The sequence below is a fragment of the Condylura cristata genome, unplaced genomic scaffold (genome assembly GCF_000260355.1).
Source record: "Condylura cristata isolate star-nosed mole 26May11 unplaced genomic scaffold, ConCri1.0 scaffold00016, whole genome shotgun sequence".
Lineage (NCBI taxonomy): Eukaryota > Metazoa > Chordata > Mammalia > Eulipotyphla > Talpidae > Condylura > Condylura cristata.
The window spans coordinates 21450090-21459489 of record NW_004567117.1 but is presented as its reverse complement, the minus strand read 5'-3'; the positions used below and the strand labels follow the sequence as shown (position 1 = coordinate 21459489).

The window sequence follows — 9400 nt, the reverse complement described above, 5'->3', positions numbered from 1 at the left end:
GAGGCGGGGGTGCCGTGCGCTCACCCGGATGCGCCGCCCCTCGCCCTTGCGGCGAGCCCACCGCGGGCCGCGGCACTTCCCTCGGGGCGGGGTGGTTCAGGCTCCCAGCGCCTCTATCCTCGCGGGTCTGACCCGCAATGAGTCTGAGAACCCAGGCGCCAGCGCCCTGGGTGGCGCGATGGGCCGGGTCCCCCACGGGAAGGTCCCCCCCCCGTCCTACCGTGGGTCTTCACCTGAACCTCGTGTGGACAAAGAGCCTGTCGCAGCAAGTAAAATGAAACTCTGGCCGTTTCACGTCGAGCAGTTTACGGGGTGGGGAGGAAGTGGAGGTGCCCTCATCGCGCGGAAGAGGTCCCGGGATCGGTCTGGGGAACGAGCCTGAGACCGCTCCTGACCCGGGCGGACACGCCCGGCAGCGGCTGAGGCTGGACTGGAGCTGGAGGATGGTCGGCGTCCTGCGCTGGGCGAAGGGGATACCGGAGACCCTGCACCCAGGGTGGGCGGTGAGGGGAGGCCACGGACCGGCACCGCCGGAAGAGGCATCCAGGCCTCTGGGGGGGACAAATGCCCTAACCCCCTGCAAAATGGAAACTGGGGAAGTGTCTCCCGCGCAGTGCCTAAGAGGGGCCCTTCCACGATGCCCGCTTGAGAACACTGCTCCTGGGCATTAATTCCATTATCTACCGGTAGATTAACCTGGAAAAGACAAAACCCCAGTCCTCTTGTCACTCATATTAGGCATGATCAACTATTCTTTCATTAAATAAATTTTCTACTTAAGTCATTCCGAGGTTTATGTCTCTTGATTGCCAGCCAGGAGCTGGAGTGATAAGAGAATAATGTTTATAATATTATTTAAATGGCCCCATTAAAAAAGAAATAAATGGCACGTGTCACAGAAAGAACCAAAAGACTAAACAGGAAAACGTTGCCGAACACTAACTATAGAATTTATCCTATGTTCGGCTTATCTACATTTCCGAAGTATTCTAAAATAAAGTCAAAGGTTGCTTTTTAAAAAGTACTTATGTAATATTTTGAAACAAAGTGACTCATGATTAACCTTTTAATGTACCACAAGGAAACTTCACTTTGAAGTTTGTATCTCTTTGGTGAGTAGCACACTTAGGGCAGTTCATTGCTTTGCATGCAGAATTAACATGAGAGTTCAGAAGCATAATTTTTTGGGTACTTGATGAACTAGTAATGAGAAATGTTTGGGGAAGTGTCTCACATGCAGTGCCTAAGAGGGGCCTTTCCAAGGTGCCCTCTTGAGAATACTGCTCCTGGGTGCCAATTTCATTATCTAGCTGTAGTTTACCCCAGAGGAAACAAAATCCCCAGTCTGCTGGTCTTTCACATTAGGTGTTACCAACCGTTCTTTTAATCATTTTTCTAAAGTCATTCCGGTTTATGTCCTTTGATTGACCCACCCCCAATCCTGTATGTTAGGGAAAAGGATATATAAATCAAATATCTGATAAAAGGCTTCAGAATCTATGGCGAACCTAATAATCCACTTTAAATTAGGCAAAAATAATCCAATAGACATTTTAGCAAAGAAAATATTTCAGGGGTCAATAGTAGCTAGAAAACATGCTCCATGTCATTAGTAACTAGGGAATTGCAAGTCACGACCACTATAATGGCTGTTGTACAAAAGACAATCACCAGTGTTGGTGGAGATAGAGAAATGAAAACCCTCTTACAGTGCTAACAGGAATGTAAAATGATGCAGACACTGGGGAACAAACAGTTAGGTTCTTTAAAGGTTATACATAAAATATACCATCCGACCCAACAATTTGACTCCTAGAGTATGCTCAAGAAAATGAAAATCATGTCCATATAACTATTTTACATAAATGTTCATAGCCAAAAAGTTGAGGCTATCTGAATGTCCATTAACTGTTGAATAGATAAACAAAATGTGGCATATCCATTTATATTGTAACTATAAATATCCATGCAGAGGCACCTCAAAATAATTAAGCCAAGAAGCCAGAAGTAAAATAGCACATCTTGTATAATTGATGAAATGTCTAGAAAAGGCAACTACAATACATCAAGTTAGTTGTTTAGTGATTACCTAGGACAGGGGCTAAAGGAGTGACTGTAAGGAGCATTAAAAAACTTTTTTGGGGGCCCTCCCTGGTGGTGCAGCAGGTTAAAGCACTGCACTGAGAAGCTAAAGCCACTTCCGCATGAGTTCGATTCCCGCCTGCCCCGGAGGTGACCACATGGCGTGGCAGACCTCTCCTGATCCCCCTGCTGCTCCCCTCAGCAGTGTACTTCGTCGATCTGCCTGTTCTGCTCCCCACTCTGTCTCTGGTGAAGCCTCTTGCCACCCCTAAGGCTCTGGCCTGTACCCCAGTTAGTTCTGTATGTACAAATAAAATAAATCTTTAAAAAAAAAACTTTTTTGGAGTAAGGAAAAATGTGCTGAAATTGGATTGTGTTTATGGTTGTACAACTTTATACATTTACTAAAAATTGGCTTGTACATTTGAAACTAGTGAACTTAATGGTACATAGATTTTACCTCAAGAATCTGTTATACAGAGCTGTATATCAATAAAGAAAAAAATCTGAGTACCATTAAGTAGTCCAAGATAATAAAATACTTAATTAGTTGCAAGTCCTTTGCAAAATAAAAAAAAATTTAATACAAATGGAAAATGTAAAAGGTAATAAAATGCATTTTTTGCAACTGGTTGTGTAACACAGCACAAGTACTCTTCAACACCCCCAATCTACTCACTCCTATTCATTCAAAAGCCGTATTTTTACCCACTACAAGAACTAGAAATGGAGTCGAAAAAAAATAAGCATGTTTGAAAGCAGGAAAAAACTGCTGAATGCCTTACAACAAAGAGAGGTATAAGGGCACTGATTGGGAATCCAAGGGATACCGAAACAATCTTTCACAGTGCTATTCTTGCTGTCCTTTGGCCTTGTGCCCTGAATTCACATGCTTCCTCCAGATGTGTGCTTCCTCCAGCTGTGTGCTTCCTCCAGCTGTGTGCTTCAGTGGGAGAAATACCTTCAGCTGTATAATGGTATGGTTTAGTGTATTTCATGGTTTTATGAACTTTTCATTATTTCTGTGATTTTGCTATGGAAGAAAATCTCTAGGAGATTAGTAAGTGGAGGTCTGTGGGGCCTTCCTGGTGGCACAAGGGGTTAAGTCTCAGCACTGTGAAGCAATCCGAAGCCACTGCAGCATGAGTTTGATCCCCAGTCAGGGAGCTGACCCACATACTACAGCAGACCTCTCCTAGCTCACCCACTGCACCCCTCAGCAGTGTCTTTCAGTATATCTGCCTGTTCTGCTCCCCACTCTGTCTCTGGTGAATCCTCTCACTTCCCCCTGCACCTCTAGCCTGCACCCTAGCTCTTGTATGCACAAGTGGATAAACCTAAAAAAAAGACTATCCCATTAGATGCTGACCTGCCCTGATACTCCTCTCCATAGCGTCTAAAAAGTATGCCAGGAAAGCGGCTCCTTTGAGTAAATGATTAGATTAGTGCATTGTTTCTATAAAGCCCTTTCAAAAATGATTTTTATCTACATGCCATTTATACCCTTGTTCCCAATTAACTAGAGCATGGCACCTAGGTTGGATTAGTTGCAACTGGGAGATTGTCAAAATCAGAGTAAAGTGCCCAAGATTAATTGACACTATAGTAGGTGATGAGGAGGAGAGATCCGTTATACAGAGTTGTATATGAAACATCCTGACAAGATTCAGAAGAACAGGAGTGGTGGCATTGAAAGAGGGACAAACAAGCACAAGCCCAGAAGTCAAGGACATAAATCTGGTGATAATCACAGAACATATAAATGCTATCATTTTATGATTTTATTTTTACTTGCTTTGCTTTTCCAGCCGTGCCTGACAGCTGATACCTCAGGAGCATGGGTGTACTTCCTTAACACCCCAGCCCATCATCACTGTCATGGTCACTGCACTGCTTTGCTGCCCAGGGCATAAATGGGGGCAGGTTGACTGGAGGCCAGATAAATTTGGTTGATTCATTGGGTGGTAAGCATAAGTCAGGTAGTGAGGGTCAGTCAGCATGGGGGATTGGTAGTACAGGTGGAGTTCAGCGGTGGGGTTGGGGGCAAGATGGTGGGTCATAAGGAGTCAAAGGATGCCTCACCTTGGATCTGGTGACAAGAGCCATACCTCTTAGGCGTTTGTGAGCAGAGGGCAGTTCAGTGACTAATAGTATGATTACCGGATGACTATATCCCCAAACCCCAAATCCTACTGGCTTAAAAATACACAAGTTTCTTTTCTAGTACACATTATGTCCTTTGAGTTTAAGCAGTGACTGCAGTCCAAACTGAAGAAAAGTTCACAACAGTACAGACATACTCCTCGGCAGAAATAAAAATGTAAAGGTGCAGGTGGGGAGAAGGATTACGCAAAGGTCTTAATACTTTCTCAGGCATCTTTCACACATGTGTTTTAGTAGTCAAATGAAATGGTGTACCTCATCTAACTTTCAAGGAGGCAAGGAAATACAATCAATGCCAGCATTCTCCTCAGAAAGCAGAGAACTGCAAAATTCAGGGTCTAACATAAGTGGCTGTCAGAAGCATCAAGACTGGAGGGTAACACTTCTTGACCTTTTATTTTGAAATAGTTACACTTCAGAGGAAGTTGTAAAAACTATACAGAGTGCTCCTTTTTGGAGCTTCCCCCAGCGGTTTACATCTTAAAACTACAATTATTTTAAAGAACTATATACCTTAAATAACTAGCATATCAAAACCAGGGAATAGACATTTGTACAATTCGTGTGTGTGTGTGGTTCCATGCCATCTTGTCACACACGTAGATTCATGTAACTACCACCAGAACCCAGACAACAAATTAACCCATTACACAAAGATCACCCTCAAACTAACCCTTCACTGTCCCTCCACCACCCCTGCCCCCCCCTCCACAGTCTCTAACTCTGGGCAATCACTATCTCTCTCCACCTTTACAATTTGGTCATTCCAGGAATGGTATTAAAATACATTAAGTGACCTTTGAGTCTGACTTTCTTAGCATGACACCTGTTGGTATAGTTGTTTTGTTTGATTTATTGGTGCTAATCACTCCTTCATCGGGGCCAGGATGAAAGTCCTGGCTCCTTACCTGGTCTTCTCTGATAACACCCCCACAGGGATTAAGGAGGTCATGAGGTGTCACAACAGGGGAAGGTTGGAATCAAGGCTCTCCCCTCAGTCTTGCTACCTCTGACAAGAATGAGGTCACATTTTTTTTGCAGTATTTGGTTAGAATAGGGCAGCTACTGTCTGAAAATTTTCTAGGTCGCTCCTTTCCTGGCCCTTTGATTAGAGAGAGCAGACATTTCCATGAATTAAAAAAAAAAAAAAAAACTGTGGTTTATACTAGCCAACTTCTCCAGCACTCAGTACAGGGTATATGGGGCAAAAGAAAACCCAGAAACTCATGACCCTGTCATAGTTCAGATCTCAGTATACTTACACTTTTACCCTTTTCTCTCAACCTTCCAGAGTCTGTTCATATTTGTCTTATATACAATATCCAGCACTTTGGGCTGCTCTTAGTAGGGATTGTGCGACATTCACTAGTCTTTCTTGGTCTAGAACTGGATGCTGAGAATAAGGTTTTAAAACATAAATTAGAGCAGGTTGCAGGTTATTACTATACAAATGTCACTCCCAGTTCACATCCCAATTGATTTTCTTGAGTTAGAGAGAACAGGGAAGATTATTTTGTCTGCACTGATTACTCTGCCAGTGTGCTAGGATGAAAATTCTCGCTCCTCAATTGGTCCACACACCCTCTGGACACTTACATGGGTTGTAATGTTTACTGTATGGAACGGCTAGATCTCAGATTTTGGGAACTGCTGGATCAGAGGTTCAGTGGAGTCTGAGGTCAGCAAATATTAAGGAGTGAGAAAGTTGAGATAGCCAGTGAGAAGGACAAGCCTGAGACACTGCAGGTGGAATGGGCCTTGCATTGAAAAGGCTCAGGATGGACCATATGGACACATGGTACATGAATGAAGATGAAGAATGGATTGGCCAGAAATGAACGTAAGAAACTGAAACTAAGAGACAAATTATCAATATGACTTTTTTTATTATTTTTAAGATAATTGGTATTATCTTCATCAGGATAGAATGAAAACTAAGATGGAAAAATCATCAAGGACAATAGACAGTAGATTTGGGTAAGCATTATTTAGAAGGAAATCAAATTATGACCTGTAATGAAGAGCAATGAAAGAAATGATAGCTTGAGAGAAGTAAGATGACCAAAAATTTAACTATGCGTGCATATGAATTCATGGTATTGTTTGATGGCATGCATCTACAAAGATTCAGTGAAAACAAAACATGTTAAGTGGCTCAGTGGGGGAATAACACTGTAGGCTGGGGCACTCCCTGGTGGTACAGGCTTAGTGTTTAATCATAGCACTATGAAGCTAGGCAGAGCTGCTTCAGCACAAGTTAAATACCCGACCAGGGAGCTGACCCACATGGTGTGGCAGACCTTTCCTGTCTCTCCCACTGCTCCCCTCAGCATGCATTTTAGTAGATCCACCTCCTCTGCTCCCCACTCTGTCTCTTGTGAATCCTCTCACCACCCCTGCCTCTGGCCTGTACCCCAGTACAGTATTTATGCATACATATTTATGTATGCATAAATAAAAAAATCTCTAAAAAAAAAAAAAAAACCTGCAGGTTTTTGTTAGCTATGAGCGACTTTCTGAGGTTTCATGGCCTCTTCTCTCCCCATCTTATATCATCCAGTCCCACAGGATGCCATTCTGTCCCAATAATGATCTAGAAATTTCTAACAAAGGAGTGGGGTCCTGCTTTTTGTAAAGTTAGGCCCAAGGGATGTGGGAACAGAAATTCTTATGAGTATAGTCACACCTTGATATATGCCAGACCATGTTTCAAAGTGTCCTTAAGAATGTTTCCACCAGCTCTAAGGATTCTGTTTGTGTCCAATGCACAGCCCTGCATTATTGGTCTTTCTAAAATAGTAATTCATGAAGCCACCTTCTGTCCCTAATTCACGTGTTAGGAAAGTTTGTAATATTCCCTCCTGTTTTGGAACTATAATTAAGTCTTTTATGTTTTGTGTATAAGTTGATTCAGAAAGCTAAAATCCCAATAAAAGACACTTAAAATACTATAATTGTATATGTGTTATTTTTTGCAGGATCAAAAAATGCATTTGGGCTTATAGAGAAGGAAATGAAACCATTTTCCCTCTCTATATAGCCCCAAAATGAATATTTAGAAGTCAAGATCAGGTTTCATTATTTATTAATCTCCACACACTATTCAGATGCAGGCTATGTGTAATTTGCTGTTAAATATAGGTCATGATTTTGACCTTTTTTTTTTTTTCTTGTGGGCCCACTTTGAGATTAGGCAGACCTCGAAAGACAGATCCTCACACTCATGATGAATGGTGACATGCTCTTCTTTCAAAGTGGAGGAGAATAAATGATATATGGCCCAAAAGAAAGACCCAAGATGGTCACCTCCACGCCCAAAAGAAAATAACTTACGGGAGAATATCACTTCCAAACATCTTCATAATCTCTGTGTCTCCAATATAAGTGAGCAATCAAGGAATATGCTAAAGAAATTAAAATTAAGCATGGAAAAATAACCCACTTCTTCTGTACTAAAATCTGAAGATGTCTTAAATTTATGTTTCTCAGTCCTTCTGTAATTCAGAAAATTTTGGAGAAGCTTGTTAAAACTAGGACTCTATGGCTTCTACCCTTCGAATATCTTGGAGCAAGTAGAGCTAGTTCTGTCCACTCCCAGTCCCAGAGAGCTTCCAGGAGATTCTTTAAGATTTTTTGGACAGATTTTCATCCTGCAGTTAAAAACCTGAGGCTCTGTATTTCAAAAGAACAGCTGAATCTTCTGCTAAACAGTTGCTACCAACTCCACCCTCAAGAGATGTTGCCATATTCTGAAGACCTGACAGTGTTTATCTCTCTTTGCACATCTGTTAGTAACTCAGGCAACTAACTTATTGGCTAATTTAGAAAAGATAGGACACTAACTTTTCCCTTTGAGAGTTTTTAAAAAATACCTTTTAGGCAAATGGTTGTAAGACAAATCTTAAAGCAGAGGAATATGAAGTCCTAGCAATGAATGTTTATGTGTATATGTTCTAATATACACATAAATCACATTCTTACTTATGTCACATGTGCATTAGAGGTCATAATGTCATGAGAATGTTAGAGCTTTTCTTTGATACATGACTAACCAGGAAATCTAGTTACTAGAGAATGAAATAATTTTAAAGATAATGGGAAAAATGAGATAAAATATTAGGATTTCAGGATAGAGGAAGTAGGATGGTCATTAAGTCCCACCCTGTATCTGGTGTTTTAATGTGCTCCTTGACATCCTAAGGTGGTCACCATCTCACTTTGAATTTCTGAAAAGAAGAATCTGGCAAGATGGCAGCGTGAAGATGCTAGGCTAACATCCTCATAGTTGCAACCAAATTAAGCCCAATCAAAGACAATAACCTCTTAATGATGAACATCTGACTACTGTATGTATCAAGGAGCACTACCTGCAGAAGGTGGTAGGAAAAACTAGAGTGTGCTTGGAGAGATACTGGGGCAAGACAACCACTGAAGGGGATGGGGGCAGCTACACAGAACCTCTGCAGTTGTGGACTGAAGAGCTCATGGCCACATCTGGGACTATACTTCATGCCCACACCCAGGGATTGTCCTGGAGAAGGTTACACTGGGCTGTGCAGGATGGAAGTTGCACCTCCAGAGAACCAGAGGAGTAAGGGTGCACAGTGGTGATTGTTGGCTAGAGGCTATGACTCCTAACTGAAAAAAGTTGGAGCTTGAATTGGAGGAGAGGGCTAGAGGGATCACTGTCTCTTCACAAAAGAAGCTATTATTTGCAGCCTGCAGCTCTGTTATGTGAAACACCTGCTTTGCCCTGACCAGGGTCAAACAGTATACTGTCATTAACCAGATTTCAAAGCAGCTGGGTCTTAACGACAGGCACATCACTTCAGGGCAAGGCTCTGTACTTGAAAGGCAAAGAGAACAAATCTTGGCTTCTGACCCTGTCTCAACCATAATCACCTCCTGGCACTAGATATTGCTCAACCACAGCTTCAAGGTTGAGGCTGGCAAGAGACTGTTTACTATGTTCTGGCTGAGGAGGTCGTCATTGTGGCCCTCCACCACTGACTCAGAGACCCAGAGCATTTCACCTGTTGGTGCTCACTGGAGGAAATCTTTGGTGCTTACAGACCTGAGTTCTACCTATTCCTTTTACCAGTACTTGTGCCCAGGGGATCTGAAGAGTTGCAGAGGCATCTTTTTTTTTTTTTTT

The 9400-nt window shown here is 42.3% G+C and overlaps 1 protein-coding gene across 1 annotated transcript in view; it reads right to left on the bottom strand.

The window, feature by feature from the left end:
* Positions 1–735, bottom strand: part of GALNT1 (polypeptide N-acetylgalactosaminyltransferase 1) — an 88480-nt gene extending 87745 nt beyond the window's left edge. The window contains exon 1 of the mRNA XM_004683845.2: positions 234–735. The gene's annotated coding sequence lies outside the window, so the exon portion shown is untranslated. The remainder of the gene's footprint in view (positions 1–233) is intronic.
* Between the last annotated feature and the right edge of the window lie 8665 nt (positions 736–9400).